Source organism: Schistocerca americana, chromosome 8 (genome assembly GCF_021461395.2).
Source record: "Schistocerca americana isolate TAMUIC-IGC-003095 chromosome 8, iqSchAmer2.1, whole genome shotgun sequence".
Taxonomy (NCBI): domain Eukaryota; kingdom Metazoa; phylum Arthropoda; class Insecta; order Orthoptera; family Acrididae; genus Schistocerca; species Schistocerca americana.
The window spans coordinates 468651984-468667393 of NC_060126.1; positions in this window are offsets into that span (position 1 = coordinate 468651984).

The following is a 15410-nucleotide window of genomic DNA, read 5'->3' on the forward strand; positions in this document are numbered from 1 at the left end:
CAGTGACATTTTTGCGGATATTTCATCAGTCGACCAATTTTTTTCTGTTTCAAATTTTTAATTTTCTAAATCAACCTACTGCTATTGGTACATATTTAGGGTGGTCAGAAACAGTCCGAAAAGCTTGTAAGGGTGCTGCAAGGGAGGTCGTGCTGAGAAACAATTATTAAAAAAAATTCGATATGTTGCGCAGTTTCCGAGTTCTTTAGCTCTGAGGTCAGCCAGCCAATCATGACGTCGCGCGCGTAAATTCAAGCCTCCTGTCAGAGACAGTATCGTCAAACCTGTTCTTAGTTTGGTTTCCTCAAGCCGAAGAAATGTAGCTTTTGCTCACCTGACTTAGATTTATCACTTCAGAAAAAGGCACATTTTAACTGATAATGAGCATGTGAACAAGTGGTAACTCTCGGACCCACAAATGTCTGTGCTGTACCGCATTTTTAGCCCGCGTAATTGCTTCAATTTGCGCGTGCAACGACCTCATTGGCTAATTTCAACTACTAAATAACCCCGAAACGGCGCAACGGATTGAATTTTTTCGTAACAATTATATCTCAGCACAGCCTGCCCTGCAACACAGTTACTGGCTTTTCAGACTGTTTATGACCATACTTTGATTTAAAAATAGCTATTGCGAACAGTTTCTATTAACTAACTCGTCGGATACGCTGGTTTTAATCATATAAAGTTGTAATTTCAGATTGTTAATTCAAAAAGGCTGTAGACTGGCAATGGCAAGGAAAATTTTTCTGAAGAAGAGAAATTTGTTAACATCGAGTATAGATTTAAGTTCAAAAATGGCTCTGAGCACTATGGGACTTAACATCTTAGGTCATGAGTCCCCTAGAACTTAGAAATACTTAAACCTAACTAACCTAATGACATCACACACATCCATGCCCGAGGCAGGATTCGAACCTGCGACCGTAGCAGTCCCGCGGTTCCGGACTGCAGAGCCTAGAACCGCACGACCACCGCGGCCGGCTAGATTTAAGTGTCAGGAAGTCGTTTCTGAAAGTATTTGTATGGAGTGTAGCCATGTATGGAAGTGAAACATGGACGATAAGGAGTTTGTGGTACAACTTGACTAGAAGAAGGGATCGGTTGGTAGGACATGTTCTGAGGCATCAAGGGATCACAAATTTAGCATTGGAGGGCAGCGTGGAGGGTAAAAATCGCAGAGGGAGACCAAGAGATGAATACACTAAGCAGATTCAGAAGGATGTAGGTTGCAGTAAGTACTGGGAGATGAAGAAGCTTGGACAGGATAGAGTTGCGTGGAGAGCTGCATCAAACCAGTCTCAGGACTGAAGTCCACAACACCAACAATTCAAAAAGGTTGGGTCCATATTCATATTAATAACATAAAAGCGGTACTTTGCATTTGTTAGTGAAGTATGCTTACCATAAAGGTACCAAAGTAATCTACCATAAATGAATTGTGAGGTAACTAGAAAACTTTTGGAATACAGTAAGTTTCTTATACTTCCGGACAAATTTAGTTCTGGGTCACGGCAGATTCTCTGACTCATCGAACGACATAAACAAATCGTAATTTTGGGATTTTGCCCCCTCATGGATAAATTTCTGCGAACGCCCATTTGCGTGAGTGGATTCTCTCTCTCTCTGTCTCTCTCTCCCTGTCTCTCCCCCACCCCATCTCCGCCCATCAAAATGGAGGGTGCCATTTATATTCGGACCAACACGGTAATTTCTTTACTCTGAAACAGATGTCAAGGGAATTAATTTCATACTCGTGTCTATTAGAGGAAGGTACGTGATCCACGATTGAAAGTTTGTAATAGAATCTTTCAGAACATAACAGTTTTCAGCCGTCTACTGTCGTTGGTGAATCCACAGTGCTCCTACTGTCACGCGAATCTGGCGGAGCCACACTTGCGCGCGCAGCTGCGTCTTTCCTTCAGCTGATCTCGACGTCGCCTGGAATATCTCGTCCAGTGCTGCCAACTCTCGCGGCGGCCCGGCATGCACCCTGCAACCCGCCACGCCTGCAGCCTCAGCGCGCGCCGTCCGGAAATCTCTCCAACGGCTGTCAAGGGCACGAGCCCTCAGCGCTAGGATTTCATTCGGAACAAGTCCCGCCCATTCACCCCCCTCCATGCCTATTCGTAGTGTAAGGCCCTAAACAGCCGACAGTTCCGCAGACTGGAAGCTACATCAAAGTTGTTATCGCGACAGTCCAACACATGTTACACTGTGATGAAATTCAGTAATGATAAGAAATATAGCTTCTGGATAGTAATATAATATGAATGTACATTATTAAAGAAATAAAAATATATACAGAGAATTGAAAGTATCGCCAACAATAGATAACAAAAATAACGTGATGTTATTTAAGGGCAATAAGGACAAATTTACATTAACTAATTCACTTATTATAATACGTTTATTTGAGGGAAACAGCAGAGCAAACATACAATGCGAAAACAATGGTCTTGAATCTGTCATGTCGGTAGTAAAGCCACAGATGCAATCGAATAACTCTGTTGTCTAAAATCAACGTTGTATAGAAATAAGTCAAAGTCGTTTTGTTTATGTAGGCCCTCACAGTAGCTCACGAAAATTAAAGAATATAAGAATGCCATAAAGCAGAAATGCCTAATGAAAGCAGTAAGATATCTGCTTATATGACATATTTCGTTAGTATTTGCATGGGTAATGGGTGAATTTTAACTTGTAAATTCTTCCAATGCTATACCTGCGCATTATAAACGAGGTTATAAAGAATTGTGGCTGCTTCTGTGTGATTAGTGTCCTATATGCTGTTGCAAACGTCCCAGGAAAATAATCTGTCGTTATTCTTTGTCCTGTCTATTTTAACCAAAAGATTTATTAATTTCGTAAATGTCATTCAAACCATTTTTAAAAAATGAGAATGATGATGTGTATGTTCGTCACAGAGCAGTTATGGAGGAAATAAATGCTGCAGTGTTTCACGGCTGTAAAACGTCCTTCATGCTGTGCTGTTTTCCCACCCCTAAAACTTTTCAGCAAAACTATTCAGTGAATAACATGCAAAAACAGCTTGGCTCGATCTAGCAAGAACAAAGTAATTTTGATGCCGTCTGGAAGTATAGTGAACATTGTTGCTTCTTTCACATATACTGTCTGAGTTCTGAAGCCGGCCGGGGTGGCCGAGCGGTTCCAGGCGCTACAGCCTGGAACCGCGCTACTGCTACGGTCGCAGGTTCGAATCCTGCCTCGGGCATGGATGTGTGTGATGTCCTTAGGTTAGTTAGGTTTAAGTAGTTCTAAGTTCTAGGGGAGTGATGACCTTAGAAGTTAAGTCCCATAGTGCTCAGAGCCATTTGAACCAATCTGAGTTCTGAAACTTAAGTGTCAAGTATACTGTGGTTCCTCTTTCTCTAAGCAAATTATTCTTTGAGGGTAGGTTTTTCCTGTTTTAGCTTTTGGTGCTTTTCATCACATAGAAGTATGTTTCTTCGTAGGCTATTCATCTGAATACTGAGTTCTCGTATTTAAAGAATTCAGAGCTAAATTGTGATTCTTGAGTTTCTCCCTGCGTATTTGATAATCAAAATATCCACGGGTATGCTGCCGGTCTATAGTGTCCAACGGGCACAATATTTCGGCGATCATACATGTCGCCGTCATCAGGTGAACTGACGGACTGAGCTCCTGTGAACGTGCCGGCACGGAGATCCGTACGCTATGGCTGCTCAGAGGGAACTGGGTTCGGTCGCGGCGGCGGCCGATTTAAATACCCTCCGCCCGCGGCGCGCTCCCTCCGCCGTCCGCGCCCCGCGCCACGGTCGCGCGGTGGAACAGATTGCGGCGGCGTCTGAGGGCTCTGTCCGCCGTGGTCGTCACAACTATACGTTTGCTCGATTTACTCTTGATTAACCCGATCGCTAGTTCCCAAGCCTTGCTAAGATTATAGCCACAGTCACGGTTTATGAGGTCGTCATTGGTGCGAATTTCGATGGCCTCTCTAACAACGCTGTCCCAGTATCTCGACGTCTGTACCAGAATCCTCGTGCGGTCATACTCCATGGCGTGATTTTCCGACAAACAATGTTCAGCGACCGCCGACTTGCTCGGATACATCAGTCGAGTGTGCCTCTGGTGTTCACGGCATCGATCCTCGACGGTACGCATCGTCTGACCAATATACGACTTGCCACATTGACACGGAATCTGGTACACGCCGGCCTTCCTCAAACCCAGGTCATCTTTGGCGCTCCCCACCAGTGCACGAGTTTTATTTGGAGGACAAAACACAGTTCCGGCCCGGTGTTTCTTCAGAATGCGGGCGATTTTCCCCGAGAGTGCGCCTGTGTATGGAATAAATGCAGTGCCATTTGAACCTTAATCCGGCTGCTGCCAGTCTCCCACCAATGGCGCAGTATGGCACAATGTTGTGGGGAGTCCATAACTTGTTCTCGGGTGGCAGGCGATGACGTGAGGGGGCTAAGACGACCATGGCACACAATAAGGCGATCCTATCTTGTAGTGGTCAGGCGTGGTCGACTGGAACCTTGAGGAAATGCCCGACAGATCTGCGTATTGGACGATTCAGCCAGACGGGCAAATGGAGACACCTTTCAAACTGTGCTAGGTGCTGATAAGGCTGTCTCAGGGAAGCATGCAGCATCTGATACTGTTCACGCCCCGTATGCACCCTGCCACACATTAAACATGAACAACACTAAGGCACTTTGGTGGCCGTTTTGCCTGCCACACAGAATTGTAACTCCAATAATATACATACTCACGGATAGTGTGTGTGTGTAAGAAGTTACTTTGACATCCGACCGTGCGTACTGGGTTATCAGCGTTTTTGTCAGGCAGTACTGTATGAATAGACGATGTAACGGGTATAAAAGCACATATTTATGTTCGTCACTGAGGACGATGTACTGAACAACATTACATCAGTATTTACGTCATTTGCAGACCAACAGTTGTATCACAAGTCCTATGTTTCTAGCTTGGTTAGTACTTCCAAGTATGCCGCGCGGAGTGGCCGTGAGGTTTGAAGCGCCATGTCACGGACTACGCGGCCCCTCCCGCCGGTGGTTCGAGTGCTCCCTCGGGCATGTGTGTGTGTGTGTGTGTGTGTGTGTGTGTGTGTGTGTGTGTGTGTTGTTTTAAGCATAAGTTAATTTAAGTAGTATGTAAGTCTATCGACCGATGACCTCAGCAGTTTGGTCCCTTAGGAATTTACACACATTTTAACATTTTGAACTTCCAAGTATGTGTGGGAAGCGTAGAATTGCGCTCTACCAAAACAACGGTTCGGTAGTTTTGGTATACTACATAAATGACGTAGTAAATGGCAGGATTGCCGGTAGTACTGATTGCATTGGTACCATTGAATGTGTGGGATAGAAACTGGGAACCGACGATCTCTCTTTTTTTTTGTTTGTCTTTTGAGCATACGTAAAACTGCATGTTGTTTAGTGTTAGTCCAGTGAGCAGTTTATACCCTTAAAAAGAATGAATTACATTTCATAAATAATAAAAATTGCGCAACTTCTGCGCTTTCATTTAACCAAAACAATTACTTTGATGCAGGTGCAATTTACATGCACAAACATAAAAGAACATACATAATTATTGTTGTTATTTTGTACTCAATACAACTTTCTTCTTCATGATCGACAGCAAGAACTTCCTGTTATTACTGGTAAATGCGAAAGTTGTTCATGAATAACAGAAGCATGTCTTAAGTAGATCGACGAAGTACTGAAGTGATGTTTGATATGTTTTTGTCTTGCGCCTTTTTATTTTACCTTTTTTGGAGGAAACTGCGTTTTCTAGAGCTATATTATAAATTGTTAGACATTTCAAGAGCACATGTGGACTCTGACCACCATTTACTGGTTACGAGCTGTACATTGAAACTGAAGAAATTGAAAAAAAGGCAGGAAATTAAGGAGATGGGATAGAACAGGGGAAAGGAATACAGTAGAAGACGAATGGGTAGCTTTACGAGCTGAAACAGTGAAGGCAGCAGAAGATCAAATAGGTAAAAAGGCAAGGCCTAGTAGAAATCCTAGGCTGACACATCAGATATAGAATTTAACTGATGAAAGAAGAAAATTTACAAATGCAGCAAATGAAGCAGGCGGAAGAGAATGCTAACGTTTAAAAAATGAGATTGACAGGAAATGCAAAGTGGCTAAGCAGGAATGGCTAGGAACAAGTGTAAGGCTTTAGATGCGCATTTAACTAGGGTAAAGATAGATACTGCCCACGGGAAAATTAAAGAGGCCTTTGGGGAAAAGAGAAGCAGCTGTAAGTATATCAATGGCTCAGATGGAAATCATGTCCTAAGCAAAGAAGGGAAAGCTGAAAGATGGAAGAAGTGTTGTTGAAGGCAATATTATAGAATGTCAAGTGGACATACATGAAGAAGATATCGGAGATGTGATATTGCGAGAAGAATTTGACAGAGCTCTGAAAGATATAAGTCGAAACAAGGCCCCGGGGCGAGAAGATAATCTGCCTTGGAAGGGCCAGTCAAGACAAAAATCTCCATCTGGTGTGCAAGATGTATGAGACAGGCGAAACACCCTCAGTCCTCAAGGACAATGTGGTACATCCAAATGCAAAGAAAATCGTTGCTGACAGGTGTGAAATCATCGAACCATTAGTTTAATAAGTCGTGGTTGCAAAATACTAACACGAATTCTCCACATAAGAATGGAAAAACTTGTGGAAGCCGACCTCAGAGATCAGTTTCTATTCCGGAGAAATGTAGAAACACGCGAGGCAATCCTGACACTACGACTTATCTTAGAGGTTAAGTTAAGGAAAGACAAACCTACGTTTATAGCATTTGTAGACTTACAGAAAGCTTTTGACAATGTTAATTGGAATACTCTCTCTAAAATTCTGAGGGTAGTAGTGGTAAAATCCAGGAAGCAGAAGGCTATTCAGAAACTATACAGAAACCAGACGGCAGTTGTAAGAGTAGAGGGGTATGAACGGGAAGCACTGAACAAGCAGAAAAAGAAACCAAAGAACAATTTGGAGTAGGAATTAAAGTCGAGGGAGAACAAATAAAAACTTTGAAGTTTGACCATGACATTGTAATTCTGTTAGAAACAGCAAAGGACCTGGAAGAGCAGTTGAACAGGTGAACAACAACAAAATCAAAACAAGGATAATGGAATGTAGTCAAACTAAAACAGGGGATGCTGAGGGAATTAGATTAGGAAACGAGGCACTTAAAGTAGTAAAGGAGCTTTGCTGTTTGGGCAGCAGAATAACTGACGATGGCCAAAGTAAGAGAATATAAGAGAGACTAGCAACGGCAAGAAAAGAACTTCTGAAGAAGAGACATTTGTTAACATCGAATTAGATTTAAGTGTTAGGACATCCGTACTGAAAGTATTTGTATGGAGTGCAGCCATGTATGGAAGTGAAAGACGGACGATAAACAGCTAGACGAAAATAGAATAGAAACTTTCGAAATGTGGTGCTACAGAAGAATGTTAAAGATAAGATGGGTTGATCACGTAACTAATGAGGTGGTACTGAATAGAATCGAGCGGACAAAAAAATTGTGACACAACTTGACCATAGCAAGGGATCGGTTGATAGGACACACGCTGAGGCATCAAGGGATCACCAATTTAGCATTAGAGGAAAGTGGGAGTGGGTTAAAAATCTTTGAGGGAAACCAAGAGATGAATATAATAAGCAGATTCAGAAGGATGTAGGTTGCAGTAGTTGTTCTGACTGAAGAGAGTAGCATGGAGAGCTGCTTCAAATCAATCTTCGGACTGAAGATCACAAAATGATAAATCTGTGTTTTTTTATTTTTACTACAGCATACCTTTGTTTCACTTTACAAATCAACAATTTTCGAATAAAACTGGAATTAAACACTGACAGTTTCGAGGATAATTACGTAGAAGAAAAATGCACTGTAAGTTACACAGCCATTTTATACATTCTCACTCAGTTTCTAAATGGTTCACCACTACCCGTTTCTAGCGGAACCTAGTAAGAGACTGGTCACATACGCGAACAAAGCGATCGAAATGGTACGCAGTTATGAGTTTAACTGACCAAAACTACTAGGAAAGCTACTGAAGTCTACACTGACTTATGATAATCTACGGTAGTTTTACAACTCTATAGACATGAGAGCCATTAATATTTATTTTCCCCTGGGCAGCAGGTCAAGTGTTTCGGTGTGGACACGTGGACGCAAAATGGTCAGTCTATACTGACAGGCGAAGAGGTCTTAACGGTATAGTTACGACCATGCAGAAAACATCAGGTCGTAAAATTCGTGACGTGTTTGTGGGAAGACTGTTCGACGCAGGGAAAAAACAATCAATATAGCGTTCCCAGAATGAGATTTTCACTCTGCAGCAGAGTGTACGCTGATATGAAACTTCCTGGTACATTAAAACTGCTTGCCGGACCGAAACTCGAACTCGGGGCCTCTGCCTTTCGCAAGCAAGCGCTCTACCATTGAGCTACCCAAGCACGACTCAAGCCCTGTCCTCACAGCTTTACTTCAGCCAGTACCTCGTCTCCCACCTCCCAAACTTTACAGAAGCTTTCCTGCGAGTCTCGGTCCAGCACACAGTTTTAACTTGCCAGGAAGTTTTAATATAGCATTGTGTGCACATATTGAGGTACCACATATAAAGATATCTGCAATTATAGCCTTTACAGCCTGTATAATTCTTGTTTAGATGAAATGAAGTGTAGCAGAAACCGACTTTCCGTGAAATCATAGTCACTTCAAACTACCAAAATCCCGCTAACCTTTCTTTTTCGTGTCTTAGCGATCTGACCAATTCTAGTGCCACTCGAAAATTGAGATATAGGAGCACTGCCTTTGAGAGGTGAATGACGACTTCATTCACATCAGCTGTTCACTCAGAAATTCAACCGAATAATCTCTCTACAAAATAATTACATCTATATTTTTATGATTATAATAGGATCTGCACCACAGACATTCTTTACAGACATTCTTTTAAATTCTTGTGGTGGGGGCTGCTAGCCCTCCATCTAGATATGCAACGTCCCTGCCTATTCGTGTTCCACACGTGCGGGACGGGAATAGCGTTTAATGTCTGCCGTAACGAGCTGTTATTTCCGACACGTAGTTGATTCTACAGAATTTGGAGCAGATATGCGCAGGATCAATATAATGCTCTTTTTTATTCGGGCCCACCAACAGTCAACAGCTTATCCATTTTAACGAGTAAAGAGAAGATAAAACAATCGTACACATGCTATCTTGCGTCAGTCATCATAAAATACTGTGCCACTGTCTTCCAATTGCTACTTTTAAACACAACTTCCGGAAGACGAAAACCGAACGTCGGATATTGATTTTAATGGCGAGTTTACGTGGTAAAGCTTGAATAATTTTTGCTAGCCCGGGCAAACATCGGTTTTCATATTGTCAGCTGTTCTGAACGGAAAGCCTCTAAAAATCAGCTATCTTGTTCTTCGATTTAGCGAGTCGACGGCTGTTTCTCTGTAATTAAAATTAGCAGGTGGGTAACTTCTTTCTCAGTCTGAAATATCTTCCTCATTTCGCTGTACAGGAAGCCACTCCGCAGAGATTAACAGACATTTTTAAAAAGAAGACTGAACCTTACAATGCAAAAATGGTTCAAAGACAGTTGAGCGTTTACATGTGAGCGCACATATGGTTTCGAAGTGCAATTCTGGCCACCAGAACTGGATTTCCAAAACCGACTTTGGAGTGTTTACACGACAATCCAAAAGATGTCCTGGGAAATCGGTGTACTGCTACTGGATTTAGGAGTCCCACATAAACGTAGTACATGAGAGAGAAATGAGCTTGCAAAACGTTGTCACTTGCGAAGAACATTCAATACCTCGTACTTATGTCCAAGAATGGATACGTAGCGCTACTTTGAGAAAGTGCCGCTGTGTTCAATGCTTGAAAAAAAAATACTAATACATGTAATAAAACTTACATTTCACGAATTGTTCCATCAATCAAACTTAAATAAACTACGCTCGTTTCTCTGAACGATATCTGAAATACACCAACAGCATCTTCATTAATACGCCGCCTTCAACGAATGTGGGTAATTATTTATTGCGGTTCCGTTTGCTAAACAATAATATAAACGGTTGCAGTTGTTGTCATAGACTTTCAGAAGTATAATTACTATTTTTGTGGCCAGGGGAATTCCTTTATGTCTGAGAATGATAATTTTAAGAAATCATTTCGTTGAAACGATATTTACTATCGGGACTATAAATTTAAGCGAGGTTACAAGGACAGCTTCATCAACGAAAAGTGGATGCACTTATACTTATTTCATAAATCAGTACAGGCAACAATATTATATAATGGGCCATATGTTTCAGTTCCGTAATATCTAACGTGAAGTGATTGGCGGTTGGTGGGAGAGGAGAGAGGAAGATGAGTGAGTTGTGTGTCACGGAAGTTGCGTGAGCAGCTTATTCGAGTTAGTCTCTGTGATCTTCGAAACCCGATACGTGTAGCACGCGATCTATTCGTATACTTTTTCAGTGCATTATTTAAGAAACAGGCAGCTGTGATTTTTCGGGCAAAGTTTTCTTTTTCTTCGAGTTGCTTCGATATAAACGGACAAACGATGTGACTTCATGTAGCCTGTTCCTTACTAGAAGTGAAGATTTCAAGTGCATAATGCTGTTGACAATAAGTACTTAAGAGAGAGAGTAAATGCAGTTTCCGTAAATTTGTATAGTTGACATGATTAACTCCTCATTTTGTACTTAAATTCGATGATGTAACTGTTTCAAACTGATTTCCAACTTTTCTGTAGTAACACTGTACTTTCCTTAGCCAGTTTTTCACGCTGTTGTTTGTCGAGATTTTAGTTATCAATGTTACAACGAATCCGTAAGAAAACAGTTGCAATTTATTTCGAAGCAAATACCTTATCTACTATTGTCAGTTTTAGCAGAAGACGACAAGTTCGCTTCGGTGAAAAGCAATGAAAGGCTACAAAAAATGAAAGATCATACGTTCACGAACTGGTTGTTATCACAAAACATTGAACTGCTTGCAATTTAGACAGTCATATCAGTTACAAACGAACATTAGTGCCTATCGCCGAAGCGAGATTATCGCGGATTCCGGATGTGAATTAGGCATAGATTGGGACTATCATGCTATTAAACCAAGTGCCGAAGACGGAGGTTCGTGTGACATTATACGGAATGTCTTGTCCGAACATTTCTCCGAGCAGATATTAGAGAACCAACTCGTGAAGGTAATCTCTTAGACCTAGCAACAAATAGGCCTGAACTTCTCAAATCAGTTAACGTAACGTAGGGTAGCAGTGACCACAAGGCTGTGATAGCGTCTATGACTACCGGTATTACAAGGAATGTTAAGAAAGGTAGAAAAATGTTTTTGCTTATCAAGAGTGACAGGATACAAATTGCAGAGTATCTGAATAGTCAACATCAAATATCGAGTGCTGGCGATGAAGATGTGGAGCACGAATCGAAAAAATTCAAAGGTATCGTTCAATATCCCTTAGACAAGTACGTTCCGAGCTAGATCTTAAGGGATGGGAAAGATCAACTGTGGTAGGTAATCCTTAACCGGAATCGTGGGTCATTTTGGACCCACCGACAACAATACAACCGTCTAACAACGGAAACGCGCGGAGTTTCTGTTTCGCACGCCAGGGTAATCTCAGGGCATTGTGAGGTCCACCAGGTGCCAGGAGCTCGCTGCTTGAAATTTACTAGAAGTGGAGGTAAGTGAAATCGCTGGGTCCAATTTGACCCGCGATTCCAGACACGGGATTTTTGAAGTCAGTGAATACCGATTTATTTTGTGGTGTTTCAGGCACTTTATTGCAGCGGGGCCTCACTGAAAAAGAAATCTGTGAACTATTATTAGAGGAAAATTCTTCAGACACGTAATCTTTAAGCGATTTCCACCAGCCGGCGATAGCGGTTGCGTGGGATTTGGCGGATCCAGCGGTGTACGTCCATTGAGCCACCACGCCTTCAGCAGCACTGTACTACGGGCGCCCTCTCTCGCCATGGTATAGGACGGCTGGTGGCAGCGAGACGCCCCACTTGCACTCGGAGCCTCTTCGCTATGACATTATCGTTCGAGCTTAGTTCAGGGAGACTTTTGGTTGTCGATATTGTGGGCTGGACTCTATTGCTGGCTGCATTATTTGTAATGAGTCTTCGCGTGCTTCGAGAACTACAAGTAGCCGGCCGGTGTGGCCGTGCGGTTAAAGGCGCTTCAGTCTGGAACCGCGTGACCGCTACGGTCGCAGGTTCGAATCCTGCCTCGGGCATGGATGTGTGTGATGTCCTTAGGTTAGTTAGGTTTAATTAGTTCTAAGTTCTAGGCGACTGATGACCTAGAAGTTAAGTCGCATAGTGCTCAGAGCCATTTGAACCATTTTGAACTACAAGTAAATCTTATGTATGTTGTTTTTACTTGTTTGCTAATCATTTCTGCTCCTGTCCAGCTTTCTTATAAGGACAGTTGCCACAGATATCTGTAGCTACCCTCTCTTTACCGTTTTGTAGAGCAATGAGGAGAGTGTTCAATGACTTTGAGACTAAAATTTTCTTAATCGATTTGACTAAAGACCTTAAGAGGTTTTGGTCTTACATATAATCAGTAACCGGTTGTAGCAGTCCATTCAGTCACACAGTGACTGTAAGGTCACCGAAACGGAAAATGACAGAGGGAAGGCCGAAATTGTTTCACCGCGGCAGATCTTAATATGGTCCTTCCTACGAAAAGGTACACACACACACACACACACACAATTATATTTAAATAAATAAAAAAGCATACGTAAACAAATACCATTTCACACACAACACCGATACTTCAAAAATTACACTCCAAAGCTGACGATAACATTCGACAGTCGTCAACACAAACCAAAACATAGCTTCAAAACAAGTGTTCAATTCCTACTGCTGTGCAGTCCGGAAAACAGAAACTCAGATGGCAATTATAAGAAGAAGAACAGCGCCAAAAATGGAACAAAAACCCAATATGTAGAACATCATCCACGGAACCTTTAACTAGAATTTAAGACATTACTACGCCACAGAAAAGCCAACCACTGGAACTGTTTATAATCTATATAAACATGGTTCCAAAATGTAAACTAAATAGCCGGCCGGTGTGGCCGTGCGGTTAAAGGCGCTTCAGTCTGGAACCGTGTGCAATCCGCCGTGTGAAATTTATGTTTCATTCAGTTGTAATAGCAAATCCAAAAGTAAAAACTATCAACATACCGTAATACAACACTCGCAATTTTTTACAAGATCTTCAGGGAAAATTGCCCTGGCTACCAACGAACTGATTCATCCGTGGAAACTATCATAAAAAATAATTGTGACTTTCTTGCTAAATATTTCACTAACTTTTCAGCTGCGAAGAGCCATCTGAGCAACTCCTATTAGCAAAAACAGCACAAAATCCTGATTCGTTTCTACTTTCACACGAAGAAGTAGTGAAACTAATCAAATCATTAAAAACCAATAGAGCATCTGGGAAAGATGGAATTATTGCAGAATTATGCAAATTGGTTCACAAAAACATAACACATCAAAATTTACAGAATATAATAATTGATTTAAAAAAAGCTTACGATTCTGTTGACGGACGAACGCTGTTTAAAAGCCTAGAAAAATTAGGGTTCTGTGGAAAGACCACTGCCAACATCCAGGAAACTTTATCAGGAACCACCTCAAAAGTGAAATTCATGGTAGAAATCTCATTCGAAGTCACATAGGCGTCCTACAACGACTCCTTTTCAACACCATAGTGCAAAAAAATAATCAGAGAATGGTAAAAGCACGCCAGCAACTTCAAATCTGCTGTATAACTGGGCTCGAAGTTTCCTATGAAATGCCACAGTATGTGGACACCAAACCAACGAGAAAACTTCCACTGAAAACATTGTATGAAAAAATCTCACGTCACTCGTTTCAGGTACTTAGGAGAAACTATCCTATCCACAGGACTGAACACAATCTCCAACACAGAAAGAATATTCAGACGGCAAAAGGTATACAAACCAACATGGAATCACTATGACAAAAGACCAACATGTCGTAATGCAACACTACGACACTAAAACACGGTTGTTTTACCAGAAGCCTTGTATGGAGCAGAAACCCCAGTAATTAGAAGGCTGACAATAATTCGTGACAAAAGAAACAAGAAGTTACGACGCAGAACTTGGGTCAAATGACATACAAAGGAAATCTATGAACACACAGACATCACGGAAAAATTTAGGATCAGGAAAAGATGCCTATGGTTCTACGGGCAACTATGTAGGATGTATGAAAACACATTCACTAAGAAAACTTTTAACATAGTTAATGCAAGCATATTTAAGACCAGTTGCATGAAAGAAACCCAAGATTACCTGCAAAAAAATTGAAAAGTTCAGGAGAAGAAATTGAAGACAGAAAACAATTCATATGTAAAATTAAAAACAAGAAACATTAACAAACCTCAAAGAAAGATATAACAGGAAAAAACATATTGAATTAATGACGAGGTTTTGGGAAGAAATAAAGAAAAGAAAAGGAACTGAAGCTTCGACTGCCTCAAGTTCACACTCTTTCCTAAAGGCGAATAGTCGAGAATAATAATACCGCTGTGCAAAACTTAAGGACTAAAGTACCTATCGCATGAATGTCACTGTCAACTAACATTAACTCATCAAAAAAAGGTTTGCACCACCTGAGTCCCGAGAGTTGCGGAACCTGTACAGAAAATTCGAATAGAGATCAACATAAACATCATTTCCGCCCTTTTTATTGCTCATGAAAACCACACATTGCATGTTGTACCACCATACAGCGAGACCTTCAGAGGCGGTGGTCCAGATTGCTGTGCACACCAGTACCTCTAATACCCAGTAGCATGCCCTCTTGCACTGATGTTTGCCTGTGTTCGTCGTGGCATGCTATCCACAAGTTCAGCAAGGCACTATTGGTCCAGATTGTCCCACTCCTAAACGGCGATTCGGCGTAGATCCCTCAGTGTGCTTGATGGGTCACGTCGTCCAAACAGCCCTTTCCGGTCTATCCCAGGCATGTTCGATAGGGTGCATGACTGGAGAATATGCTGGCCACTCTAGTCGTTATCCTGAAGGAAGTCATTCACAAGATGTGCACGATGGGGGCGCAAATTGTCGTCCATGAAGACGAATGCCTTGCCAGTATGCTGACGATATGGTTGCACTATCGGTCAGAGGATGGCATTCACGTATCGTACAGGCGTTGCGACACCTTCCATGACCACCAGAGACATACGTCGGCCCCACTTAATGCCATCGCAAAACAGCAGGGATCCTCCACCTTGCTGCACCCGCTAAGGCGTTCAGCCCGACCAGGTTGCCTCCAAA